The 14,920-nt window shown below is 39.9% G+C and overlaps 1 long non-coding RNA gene across 1 annotated transcript in view; it reads left to right on the forward strand.

Annotated features, from left to right (window-relative positions):
• LOC145992130 (uncharacterized) overlaps positions 1 to 14,920 on the forward strand; it is a 59,945-nt gene that overhangs the window by 38,610 nt on the left and 6,415 nt on the right. The window contains exon 3 of the long non-coding RNA XR_014442128.1: positions 13,905 to 13,979. This is a non-coding gene — a long non-coding RNA (uncharacterized LOC145992130). The remainder of the gene's footprint in view (positions 1 to 13,904; positions 13,980 to 14,920) is intronic.

Genomic DNA, 14,920 nt, shown 5'->3' on the forward strand with positions numbered 1-14,920 from the left:
TGTGTCCGAAAGGTGGAAGACTGTACTTGAAGCGAGCATCCTTTGAGTGAACTCGCATTCGGTCTTGAAATCTTGGACTGTAAGTGAAAGTCTTTCGAACTGCACTTCGACTGCAGCGCCAAATATGATCGGTAGATAAAGCTAAGAACACATTGGTTTTGTCGCCCTATAAACAGCATTTTAAAAAGTTCTTACACTTAAATTTTCACACAACAGAAGAACTACAACTAAAACCTGGCTGACTTTCGACTTACATGACATTAAACAAGTGATTGATTGACTTGCTTCATTTTACTCCTCTTTATGTGCCACTTTTGGTTAATTTGCGAACATGGGCGTCGGCAAAGGGGGGTCATCCGGTCGGTCGACCCCCCTGAAAATTTCAGTCTACTTTTTTCAATGTATGGCAATTTATAAACGAAGCATTTTATTTCACCTCATTTTGCGTCATTGTTTAAAAATGGTCTTGAGATATCGATTTGATTTGATTTGATTTGATTTTAAAATTTTTGGGTGCGTCAGCACTAAGGCCACTTTGCACCCGTCACACTATACGGGGTCCAGTCCCTTACCGTTACACGTAACAACTCTAACGTTGCTTAATTAAAATCATAAAAGATTAAAATGTTCTGACTGTTGTTAAAAGCCGAGGCTGCAAAGAACACTCAGCACAAATAAGGATAAAACACAAACAAAATTATACTGGCCATGGGGCCAGTCGCCAGAGCCTCGTTAGTCTTTAGTCCAGGGTGCACTACGTGGAAGTGAGGTTGACTTTTGGGCGCCTACGTGGAAGGTACCCCTTACACCCCTTGAGATATCGAATTTGGTACGAAACGTTCATAGATTGCAACACTGAAACTCTGTTAATTTGTAACTTTCACACGGTTTGAAGCTTATACTACTGCGTTTGCTGCTGCTTCTGCTACTAATGTTCGAAGTAACATGTAATCTTGGTTGTAATAAGTACTATATTATTCATCTGCTACTGCTACTACTACTAGTAGTAGTAATAGTAATGATAATAATATCATGATTTAAAATACCGATAATGCAATAATTTTAAAAATGAACCCCTCTTTGACAAACTTCTGCATATGCCACTGGTCTGTATCACAACATTTTTGAGGGTACGGGGTGTCTTCGACATCTTCGATTCGAACCCTCTAGGAAAATTTCTGGCGACGCCCGTGTTTGCGAAGATGGGGATGAGTGATGATATGATGAAATTGATGTCCAGGCAGGAATTTGAACCCGGGATCTCTGGCGTCCTAGAGCGTTGTGCTAACCACTCCACCACGGGGGCCGGCATCAAACAAGTGAATAAGGAAACAATAGTAAACGAGCGTGCAATGTCGCGTACTGCGGATTCGATTGATCGTTTAATTGGCGCTTTCGAATTGCACTAGGTGACGTCACTTCCGACAAGACCGCACATCAAGCCTGTTTTGTTTTTTTTGGAAATTTCGGACATAGCCGAAGATTGACATACACTTTGACAGTTTTATAGGCCATGTCCGTTAATAAATCCGTTGAGAGAAGTTATAAAACAAGCACCCGATGAGATTTACCCAGTGTTTAGTTCAACTTTTTTCGTTTATATTGTAAAAGAACACATTTTGTATCTCCCTACGCTTCCAACAGGATATTTTTCTTAAAATTCTACAACCTTGAAGGTCAGAATTTATTACAGCATTTTAAGAATGGTACACAATTTATTTCTAATAAATCATATAATGAACATACAGAATTCGAAAATGCATTAAACCAAGTTCCTCCCGATAGTGTAATGGTAACATCGTCGCCAAAATATGGGGTCTCGGGTTTGATACCCAGAGAGGCACATGGTACGTAGTTCTGGTCCCGCACTAAACTGTAAGTTCACTCCCGATTAGCCTATCTGCGCGTAAAGTGGACTTAAAATTAGATCTAAAGCATGGAATAAATGCTGATTCACTTTTGACTCATTAATTGAGAGTTTAAACGTGTAATTTAGGTTTATTGAAAACGATAATGTTTATTCTTCGCAATTAATACATTTTTAGTGCATCACATGAAGCAGAGGGTAATAAAAGTACTCTTGATGCATTTATCTGTGGATTTTGATGAGCAAAGAGTGCACCATTAGCAGTTCATGCACTGTGATGCGTTATTGGAAGAAGTTATACATACACCGTGTTCCAAAATGAATATCGGGGTTTTAATTAAGTGTATCTTCTATTACATATACATTACAGAAATGAAACATACCTTAAAAGGAAGGGTAACTCAAACAGTTTTTTGTCACAAGTTACAAGTGTTCAATGTGGGATCCCCTTGTGACACGGCACACATCTAGTCTGTAGGCAATTTCTTCCCACACTGAAGCTAGCATGTCTGTTGTAACAGACTCCACAGCTGCATCAATCCCGCGTTGCAATTCAGGGAGGGCGGCAGGTAGCGGTGGCACTTATACCCTATCCTTTACATACCCCCTCAAAAAGAAATCGCAGGGGGTGAGGTCGGGAGATCTTGGGGGCCATTGCAGAAGAGCCACGACATCCTCACAATGACGACAGATCCATCGTTGGGGAAAAACAGCATTCAACCAATTCCGTACTTCACGATGAAAGTGAACGATCCAGTTGAGGGTAGAACCATTGCTGGAGCATGTCCAAATACGCAGTAGCAGTGATAGTGTTTTCCACAAAGAAGAAAGGTCCATACACTTGTTCTTTGGATAGAGCACAACAGACGTTCACTTTTGGCGAATCCCTCATGTGCTGCACTGTTTGGTGTGGATTTTCGTATTCACTCGGCTTCATCACTAAAGATCACACTTGCAAGAAAATCATCTTCCATGTCCAGTACATTTTCGCAGAAGTTGGCACGGCTCACATTAACTTCAGGCTTTAGGGCCTGTAACAGATGTAGACGGTACGGCTTCACGTGCAATCTCTTTCGTAACACCCTCCAAACAGTGGTGGACGGCATTGACAGTTCTCGACTCGCCCGCTTTACAGATTTCCTGGGACTCCCACCGAAACTTGCTCTGACCTGTTTCACTTGCTCATCTGGTAGACGTGGTCTTCCGGAGCTCTTCCCTTTGCACAGGCATCCCGTATTCTTAAATTGGTTGTACCATCTTCGGATGTTGTTATCCGATGGGGGATCACATCCATATTCCCGCCGAAAAGTACTTTGCGCTCCAATTGCTGAGTTACACCTTGCGAATTACAAAAGACAAAGGCTTTACGCTCAGGAGTCATCTCCATCTTTACTACTAGCGCCGTGCTGCGGCGGAGTTACGAAACATCACCTGCGAAGTAGAGACAAAAACTGTTTGAGTTACCTTTCCTTTTAAGGTATGTTTCATTTCTGTAATGCATATGTAATAGAAGATACACTTAATTGAAACCCCGATATTCATTTTGGAACACCCTGTATTTGTGTCACATGACATATTTTAAGTCCTATGTCTAGGTCACAAAAATGAGCCAAAATATCTCGTGGGAAATTTTATAATTGTACATATTCGTATTTAAGTAATTTTATAGGGTGACGGTGAGTTGCACCCCGAGAATACCTAAATGGGCGAGATGCACCGCTAAACTCTTCGAACCAAGGGATCAGTTGCACCGCTAAACCCTTCGGACCAAGGGGTAAGTTGCACCGCTTGCCCTTTCTCCACTAATTTTCCCTTTACACTTTTCACAGGCTTAGCACTGTCATCGCTAAACGCTCATGGCGTGTTTAAAAATTTGCGGATGGATTTCCTTTGGTCTAATTTTACCTCTTTGTTTCAATTTTATTTCTCCTTATCCTTCTTTGAACTGTAGTAGGAAATAGCCTTTAAGAAATCAAATCGTGTTATTCCCTTATTCGTATATTTCTGCTTAATTTTTTCCATTCTCTGTTTCAGAAATTTACTATGTTTCTTTGTGACATCTGCACTATTTTTTAAACCATATACATCAACCTGGGTCTGCTTAATCACTTCAATAAAAGCATAAATATTTGGATTATGTGCACTGAAATTGGAATTGAATTTCGCGTGAAACAATTCACAAACATTAGTTGTTCTTTCTTTTTACGCATCTCCATTTAAGTCCTTCTTGCGTTTCATGCTGCCTGTAAAATTTATGACTACCGTAAACCATAAGCCTATGTCCTTTTTCGCTCATCATGAATTCCATTACTACTAAGAAACTTCAAGCAAACAAAAGAACTCCAGCTGACTGCGCTAGTCCAGTTAGTGAGCCTACCAACAGTCCAGAGCGCGTGCAACAGGGATAGCGATAGGTGCTGGGTAGAGATGACGCCAGCGGCTCGTTTGTTGATTGGCTGCTCCGGGACTTATGACTCGCTCCAAAGCTGCCAATGCAAAACAGCCAGAGATGTTACGAAAGTAATCTCACCCTACGTACCTTCAGACAACACACGGTTACCACAGCACATGCAAACGCCTGTTTGACTAGAAGAGAGGCGGACACTGGCTATGACGTCATGTATCCGGAACCGGTGCAACTCGCTTGTTTGGTCACGAGGAAGTCGGGTGTCGCCCAGTCGTTTGATTGACATGTTATGCCAGCGGTGCAATAATTATGTAAGAAAATGTATTTTCTTTACATATATTTATATTAGCGCTGAACCAATACCACTTTGAACGCACATCGATGCTAGAAGAAAGCAACAATTAAAACTTGCTCAAAATATTGATTAATATTGTAAACATAAATTTAGCAGGGTTTTCCTTTAAAACATTAAAAAATTTCCTCAGAATATTAAAATACAGTTTTTGTCGCATAATATTGGTGCAAAATCAACGGGAACCTCGAAATAATTTTGCACAACTTCCAAGACAATTAGACTGCGAAAGTGTTGTGTAGCGTTTTTGTGGACCCCGTGAATGATCCAAACAACGGGAAAGTTTCGGCCGGGTATCGGGAAATAAAATCGAACCGATACATCAGCCTTAATTTATATAATTCACATTTATATAACAACTAGCTAATTGGCAGGCGTTGCTCGCGTATTTATTTATCCCAATCTTCCATTAGACAGGAAAATAATGAATTCTAACTATAGTGTAAAACTAACTTGGAGTTGAATGGGATTGGGAGTGTCACTATTCATCTTAGCGACCCGGAAAACTATGGATTCCACACTAATATCGGTCGTTTTCGATTATTTTTACATGTCACCCCACCCCCACCCCCAGGGGTGCCACGGGTGTCTTACCCCCACAGTATTTCTTTCCAGGTTGCAACTGATACGCGTACCAAGTTTGGTTGAAATCGCTCCAGGCATTCGCGAGTTATACCGGAACAAACATACACACACACACGCATACATCCATTTTTATATATTAGATAAAGAATTTACAGTAAAGTCCGCTTTTTTAAAATATCATTTTTAATATTATTTTTGCAGGCTATATTGTTAGTTTCTTTTTTTAAAAAACTTCAACTTTTGACACTTCCTAACAGATATACTGACGGAGTCTCCTAAAATTATATTATTTGTAGTTGATGGATGATCGAAAACCACACACCCGTGGGTGATGGACAATTACCACGACGCCCATATGGGACCTGCTCCAGAGGTCCCGTAAATCTCCTTAGGGATATCCGACACGCGGGTCATCCGGAAGATAATCTACCCACGCAGGAGCGCGTACCCGAAATCCCCATTTGCGTGGCAGCCAGCCCACGCAAGTTCGACTACCCGCCGAAAACGCTTCTGAGCAACGTGCTCTACGCCAACGCCGCCTTGCGGGGAGCTGGCGAACTTCGTATCGATCCCATCTCGATGCAGAATGGTTCCTGTTGTGCGAGAGGGAATCTGAGTCGCAGTGAATGAAAAAAAAACGAGAGTGGCACAACGCCCACGACGTGACGTCAGATTGTTTTTCTCGAAGATGTACTTTTATCCTGTATCGCAAGAGCCTTTTTTCCTTTCGCCAGTTCGGTGCATAAAACTTTGATCGGTTGAAAGCAAGGGGCGGGCTGAAGTTCTCAATAGACATACTTTCATTTTATGATAGAACTTGGGTTAAACTTGAAATTTATTTACAACTCTGCACCACAAAACATTGTTCACATATTCTTCCTCTCTTCATTTGTTGAAATTAATATCGTATGATTACAACCTTACACGACAAAACATTGCTTACATATTCTTCTTCTTTTGATTTTTGGAAGTTTACACCGTGTTTACAACCGTGCACGACAAAACATTGCTTACATATTGTTTCTATTTTCAGTCGTTGAAATTTATATCGTATGTTTACAACCTTGGACGACGAGACACTGTTTAACTGTCTACATAGTGTGAAGGGTGCAAAAAGACCAAATGCCATTCATTCATATTCATCCTCTTTTGATTTGTTGTTTTAAGTCCACTTTATGCACAGTAAGGCTAATCGGGATTGGGCCTACAGTTTAAAGTGGGATCCGAACCACCGTGCCATGTACCTCCACCGGGTATCGAACACGGGACTCCTTGATTACAAGGCGACGTCGCTATCATTGCGCGCGCCATCGGGGAGACCCTCATCCCATCCTCTATTCATTATTGCAATGTATTTATTCAAATATATGGTCTACAACCTTACACGACAAAGCATTGCTCATATATTCCTCCTCTTTTTCATATGTTGAAATTTATATAATTTTGTTTACAACTTTACATGGCAAAACATTGATTCTTGCTCTCTTCAGTTGTTGATATTTATATCGTATATTTACAATTTTACACGACAAAACATTGCTTACATATTCTTCCTCTTCTCATTTGTTGAAATTTATATAGTATTTTTACAACCCAAGACGACAAAAAATCCTTTCACACTATTTTCCCTAGGTATATTTCTCTACTGTCGTGTAATAAAGATAGCTGTATACCTTGGTAGGAGCTCCGGTGGTTCAGTTGGTAGGGCGTCTAACTACTACGCAGAAAACCTGGGTTCGAATGATTGAATTAATTTATTTTACTTCGTATTTCTGCCAGTGTTGGCTAATTGTGAAGATGAGAGATGAAAGGCGATGGGATGAAGTAAATGGACAATTACAAACACACACATTGACGGCACACATGTCCAACAGAGGATTATACAGGCCATGGGTCCAGACGCCAGAGCCTCGTTAGTCTGCAAAATGCAATCCAGGGTGTACTACGTGGAAGTGAGGTTGATATTTTGGTGTACTACGTGGAAGTGAGGTTGATATTTTGGTGTACTACGTGGAAGTGAGGTTGATATTTTGGTGTACTACGTGGAAGTGAGGTTGATATTTTGGTGTACTACGTGGAAGTGAGGTTGATATTTTGGTGTACTACGTGGAAGTGAGGTTGATATTTTGGTGTACTACGTGGAAGTGAGGTTGATATTTTGGTGTACTACGTGGAAGTGAGGTTGATATTTTGGTGTACTAAGTGGAAGGGTCAGCACTTACACCACTCCTGGTTCGATTCCCGGGGTAGAAGATCTGATGTGGGAATTTACAGACCCTGTCGCTGCACAAGGCGTATTTTACGGTTCACCCAACCTCTCATAACATGGGTACCTGGATGCAACCATGGGGGGTAAAGATGGAGCGTGGTTCCAGAATGCCCAAGATCGTGAATATCTAGAGCCCATATCTCTCCTCTATGAGTCTCAACGGCTTCTTGCAATGCGAATTGGAAGGTTTTTATATAAACTAAAGGGTTTTTCATAAAGTGCGCAGTTTTTGAAAATGCAATAACTCAGCCAAAATTGCATGAAAGTTGACATTTTGTTTTTTTATTTCTTTACACATTTACTACGATTTAATAATTTAAAAGTTAAAAGTGTCCGGCATATGCTCTTATGCGATTTAAAAGTGAAAATGATGTCTGGCATATGTCCACCTCCGTTTTGTAAGCAGGCAGTAACTCGATCTGTGAAGTTCACCATGACTCTCGTGCAGACGTCTCTGTCGATTGAACCAATTACCCGTTGGATTTCCCTCTTCAATTCGGGGATAGTTTGAGATTTTGGTCAGGAGGTGTGATTGGCCCCTTCTTTTTTGAAGATGGGAACGAAAATGCAGTTACGGTAAACGGTCCTCGTTATCGGGACATGATCAGAAATGTTGTGTGGCCTGCTCTGGATGAACTGGATACCGTGACTATGTGGTTTCAGCAGGACGGGGCTACCTGTCACACATCCAACGAGACAATAACCTTACTGCAAGAAAAGTTTCCTGGCCGTGTGATCTCACTTCGTGGTGACCAGGAGTGACCTCCGAGGTCTTGTGACCTCTCCGCATGTGATTTCTTTTTATGGGGTTATGTGAAGTCACAAGTGTACATGAACAAACCTCAAACAATCCCCGAATTGAAGAGCGAAATCCAACGGGTAATTGGTTCAATCGACAGAAACATCTGCACAAGAGTCATGGTGAACTTCACAGATCGAGTTACTGCTTGCTTACAAAACCTAGGTGGACATATGCCAGACATCATTTTTCACTCTTAAAATCTCATACGGGCATATGCCGAACACTTTTCACTTTCAAATTATTAAATCGTAATGAATGTGTAAAATAATAAAAAACAAAATGTCAACTTTCATGCAATTTTGGCTGAGTTATTGCATTTTCAAAAACTGCGCACTTTATGAAACACCCTATATATAGTGCGGTTCATTCCAAAGACACCAGCCAGGTAACCAATAAGATGTCGGACCTCCCTTCGCTATTATTACAGCATTTACTCTTCGGGGCAGGATTTCCACTAAGTCTTGTAGCCTCTGGAATAGTTAGATGGTTTTCGGTCGAATGGGTCTGGCACGCAACTGACGCTCATCCCAAAGATGATCTTTGGGGTTCCAGTCGGGGCTTTGAGAGGGCCAGCTAAGCACATACACCTGATAGTTCTCCAACCACGATGCAATGGACCCATCTTTATGGGCAGGGGCATTATCGAGCTGATAGAGAAAACTGTCCCGAACCAAGGACCTCTTGATTACATGGCGACGACGCTACCACTGCGCCATCGGGGAGGCCCTCTTTTACCAGTTGGTTTTTACAGTGGGTTTTCAGAATAAAGGAGACTATTCAAGAATGTCGATACCTTCATAGTCATCTTTGATAGTTTAGGAAATACTTTTTTTTATGAGTCCAGAAGTTCTGAAGAAATTCTTCCTTGATGATCTGGAAATGTGAATTTTACAATAAGGGATTTTTGCCTCGATGGGGTCTGTGCGCTGTGAAAGTTTCTATAGTGGCACGTTTATAATGTATGTCGTTTATAATATATATTTCGAAATGAGAGATAAGACCAAGACTTGACCTTGGGGACCTGTACAACAAAGAGGTCAAACATAGAACGAGACAGACATTTACCACTCGACACGACACTCAGACACTGTCATCTTCCTCTCGATAGCATTCCTACATTCTTTCCTCCTCCAAAGACAGGCAATACCTGTGTAACCAATCAAATAAACTATTCTAACAGATTCTTTAGAGTACGTACACTATATAGCCAAAAGTCACCGAACACCAAAGTGAACATGGTGGTAGTGTCATGCACATACTGGTTCGGATCCCATTTCAAACTGTAGGTCCAGTCCCGATTAGCCTTACTGTGCTTAAAGTGGACTTAAAACACCAAATCAATCAATCAAACCAACTGTTATAAGTAGTGTCATTATTCAGAATACAGGTTTCAGATATTCAAGCGTATACAGCGAGACTTATCAGTGATAGCCAGACTTTCTGCCGCACTTTTTGTAAATAGCGACGATGAGAATGAGTGATGATATGATGAAATGAATGATGGGCCATTCCCAAAGAACATTCATGCCCAGACCGGGATTTGAACCTGGGACCCCCCTTTGCCGTAGTGAGCTGTGCTAACCACTCCATCACGGAGATCGGCTGGTCTACATGTGATGAGTAGCCGAAATGAAAAATGAATGCACGTGGTGTCGTTTCCAGATCGGTAAAAAACATAGAAATGCTTTGCGATATCTAAACTCCGAAATTTGTTGTAAAAGACGATAAAAACAGAATTTTGTACGGGAAAATCGAGCCTCCTTCAGTAGGGAGAGGAAAACTACCCTTAGGATAGTTTTAGTTTTGCCATCATCCATCAATTGCTGCATCATCGCATGGCTGGTTTAGTTCTAATTTTGAGAAAAATCAGCTGAGCCGAAATGTCCCTTCCGGGCTAACCTGGATGTCAGGTGGATTCCCCAAGCGAGTCTTAGAGGCTGAGATGCAACTTTCATTGATTTCCTTCTCCCTTGCGGCAAAGTCACTTCTCAAGTCGCCACAGAGGCGCCACCATCGACTCTTTCCTCTTCTTGCACAAATCCCAGACGAATTGTGTTGTGACAAGAAGGGAGATTATCATTTTAAACAACCTTCAGTGTTATTTTATGAGTTTGTTTGGATGTTTTACATTTTGTATTCAGGATGTAAGGAATCTCTAGCGCCACCTCTCGTAAAAATCGGCTCTAGTAATTAGGGCCGGATTTAGAGGCGGCCCTGGACGCTTGAGGTCTGCAGAGAAGGGTTTCCATCTGGAAAGGGGCCTCGATTGGGATAAAAAAATGTTTTGATAAAGATCAGAAAATGGAGAAATCATATATTCGTAATGCGATATAAATGTAAATTGATTTATTGATGTTAATCTAAATAACAACATTCAAATTATAATACACGTACATAAGCGTGTTACATTTATATGCAACAAAAATAACATGTATTTATTATGAAAAACTCAATATGCTGACCAAGGCAGAGATTTATTTTATTATAAAACATAAACTAAACGTAACGTTTCAACCTTCTAGCAAGGTCTTCTTCAGACTCTGCACCAAGTACAAATGTAACAAGGTACACAACAGGACGATATATACTGCTGGACAAAAAAAACCGGACACTTGCATTTTTTGTGATAACGCAATGGGTCGATAAAAGCTCTGGTACAAGGGCTAACTAAATGTTGCAGAAACTGAATTAAGTACGAATGCATAAACAAAGTCCGAGCCTATGAATGGTGCATATGGTACTACATGATCTGCCGAACATTCTGTAATATACCTGCGAGCTGTTATTGCAATTCAGATGTCAAATGTTAAAGTGTCCGGTTTTCATTGTCCAGCAGTATATATACACAAACATTACTCCCCTCCAAACTATTAGAAAGTTGTTCTGGAACATTCTAGCAGGTGGCTTTCCCTTGTCAACTGTACTTTCACCTGAAAGGCTAAACATTTTCTTCCATTGGAATGTGGTTGGACTCTATATCTCACGCTCTTTTTCCTTCATTCTTCTTCCTTCTTCTCTCCTCTTTCTCTCTTGTCCTTTCCACTCTTTCTAACACCTTCTTCCATTCTTTCTTTATCTTCAGTCCCCCATTCCAGTTCATTGTGTCTTCTTCACCTTTCTTCTCTATTTCCTTACCCTCCTTCCATTTTCTCACTAGTATTCTCTTCTCCCTTCCTATCTTCTTAGCCTCATCCCACTCTATATCATGTTCTGTTTCCTGTTTAAATATCGCATTTCTCTCTCTCTTAAGTTGTACATCATCCCTATGTTATTTATTATGTTAATAAACGTGTTACGTGATCTACGGCTGAAAAAATTACTAACTTCGTTACATTTGGTTCCAACCTAGACGGAGAGATGTTGATATACATATTCCCTTTGTTAACCGCCCATACGTAGCATCAACTGTTTTTCTCCTTTCGCCGTCATATCATAACTTAATTTGGGACAATTTTTCTTAGTGCACTATATGATGCAAAGAAGGCGATGATCATTACCTTTCGGCAAAGATAATAGCGCTTCCGTTGCAGCTTTTCGAGGGATTCTGCCTCCGACGTGAAGCCAGCAACCTCCCACAGCTCATACACTGGGATAGGGGAAAAGCTAGTTGTAGAACCAGAAAACCGTATAAATGGATAGGGAGCGCTCCAATGGAAATTTGAAGTTACTTTAGATTTTCCCTCGCTCGAGCAGGAAAACAACACCCGAATTTTCGGGAATAATTTGCTTCAGAACTAAATTATGCTCTTATATTCTATACACTTGAACCTTGATAATTAATTTACTCATCAATGTCCAAAAATAAATTTGCAACCTAAGCAGCAGGCGCCACTGATTCACACATATGCACGTACGTGTGTGCTTCTATTTTGGTAAATTTATGTAGCTTTGCAAGAAATCAAGGTTAATCACGGCAACGATGAGATGATAATGGGCCAAATACTATGACACAATCATAGCTTACCTTCTAACCTAGAACTCATGTCTATGCAGCACATTAACCACCTTGCCACAGGCAGCGTACACAAGCGAACGCGCATGCACACACACACACACATACAAACATGTACATACGTATGTTTGTATGCCCCCCCCCCGATGGCATGGCACAGTGGCAGCGTCCACGCCTTGTAATTAAGGGATCCCGGGTTCGATATCCGGTGGAAGCACATATTGGTTCGGATCCCACTTTAAACTGTAGGTCCAATCCCGATTAGCCTTACTGTGCATAAAGTGGACTTAAAACACCAACTCAACCAACCAACCAACGTATGTTTCTATGTCTGTGAGAGAGTTACGTTTTAAAATTACCAATCAATGATCATTAAACTTGTGTTGTATTTACGTTCCTATTACATTATATATTTATACATTAAACAAATTATGATGCAACAAGGAGTCAGTTTTGCTTCAATGTTCTTTCATTTTTTTACTCTCTCTTTCTCTCTCTCTCTCTCTCTCTCTGTGTATGCATATACCTTAAACGCTTTCCCTTATTAAATAATACTTATTAGTAGGACATTGAATTTTCGCGATGCGCGAAATCGCGAAATGTGAAAAAAGATGCAATTTTGAACATTCTGCACGTAACTACACCCCCAATGATGAAATATGCATGAGTTTTATTCGCGAAGTAATGCGAAACGTGTGCTTTTCCACGAAATGAACGCTTTAAAAAAACGACAATCGAGGTTGCGCGCGCAAACTGTCGATTTGTAACGAAACGTTTGCCTAAAGTTTCCTACCACTTGCAGCTGAAGAACGTTTTAGCTTCGATCACATCAGGAAGATGCTACAAATTGGGATTTCCCATGCACATAATCTTAGTTCGAAAACTTCGTTCCCTGTCAAGCTTTCCCCGAATGTCTACTCAACTTCCAGTTTCATTGAACTTGCTAGCTGTAGCAGCGATAAGATTAGTCTGTTCCCGCACATCAAGGGAAACAATGGTGTCATTTGTGTTCAGTCATGAATGAATTTTGTTTGTCATCATGTGATTTTCAGCATGTGTTTGTGTATGTGCAGTAGTAATTATTTTATTTGTTGGACAGCAAGGATATCCTTTAAATATATACAATCTCATTTGAGATATGCAATTTAGAAATGAAGTGATTTTGTATTGATGTTTTCTTTTTGGTTGGACAGCTAAGTACTTGTGTATGTGTACAGTATATAAAATTGAACTAGTTTATCAATTTATAGCTCTTTTGTATGTTGTTTCCTCTCATAATGAAAAAGTGTGCTTCATTTTTCTTTCACCTCTGGTATATACCGCTGATCTATCATTTTATTTACCGCTCTCCTCAGTTTTTATTTACCATAAATTTGTCTCCCTACTTATTAGACACATTTTCCGCGAAAGATGCCTATGTTTTATGCAGAATATTCAGATCCTAATGAAGTCTTAATATGTACTATATTATATTTTTCAATAAATGGATTAGTCCATTCTAAGCAAGTGGCCTTTGTCCCCATTTCATTGGCAAGGCAAAGGCTGTTTAATTGTTCGGTATATAGATTGGATGTATGAATACAAATGTCGTGCGTACGTAACGATTTCTAGAATTATTTAAAAGAGTACCTCTACGTTTTTGAATGACACCTGTTCGTTTTATTTTTCAGGAAAAGGGGAGAAAGAAAGTCCAGAAAAGGAGAAGGAACCGCCCAAGGCCAAGAACAAAAACTCACCGAAAACAGGTAAAAATATTTAAAATCAAGATGAATCATATTCAAACATTAAGGTTTTCTATCAATTTGATTATTCTTTCACGCAAGTGACCATATGTAACTGAAATTTAGCATTATTATCATTTAATTTATTAATTTTTCTTAACTTTAGTGTTCTTGTAATTTTACTTATATTTTTACTACCGTTTTCTTGTTTCTCTTCCTCGTTCAACTTCACCGATTCTCTATAAGCATACATTTAATATTTCTTTACGTTAGTTAACCTCAATTATTCAATTGTTACTCCAATGAATTTAAATTTTTTTTCAATTAGCCCATTTGCATTCTTCATATATCATCTTGATAAATATTATTATTTATAAGATGAATATTTAATTTATGATTGATTGATTGATTGAGTTGGTGTTTTAAGTCTACTTTATGCACACAATGGCTAATCTGGACTGGACCTACAGTTTAAAGTGGGATCCGAACCACTATGTACCTCCACCGGGTATCGAACCCGGGACCGCTTGATTACAAGAATATTTAATTAATATTCGAATGCTAATGCCTTTGTGTTATGCCATGTAAGATATGAAGAGTATGTTTTTAATGTAAAATATTACAGCAAACTTCTTACTCTAAAATAAAATCTTGTTTTAAGCACACTTTATGCTCATATAGGCCAATGGGAACTGGCCTTAGAAGTAAAGTGGAAGCCAATGCCAACGTTCGAAATTAACGGCCTCAAGTCGCAAAAATCGGCTAGAATTTTTGATTTTGCGCCTACGTAAATTTTTCAAGTCGCAGATCTTGGCAACTAGATAGTGTCAGCGATCTACCGACAAAGCAGTTATCAAAGCGGTTAACTGATTCCTTACTCGACGCATTGGTTGCTTTAGCCGCAACCATAACCACAACGTGGGCCCTTTTGTGTCCTTTAATTTTCGAAATACATAAAAAAAAAA

This window comes from Lepisma saccharinum, chromosome 9, assembly GCF_977018435.1.
Source record: "Lepisma saccharinum chromosome 9, izLepSacc3.1, whole genome shotgun sequence".
Classification (NCBI taxonomy): domain Eukaryota; kingdom Metazoa; phylum Arthropoda; class Insecta; order Zygentoma; family Lepismatidae; genus Lepisma; species Lepisma saccharinum.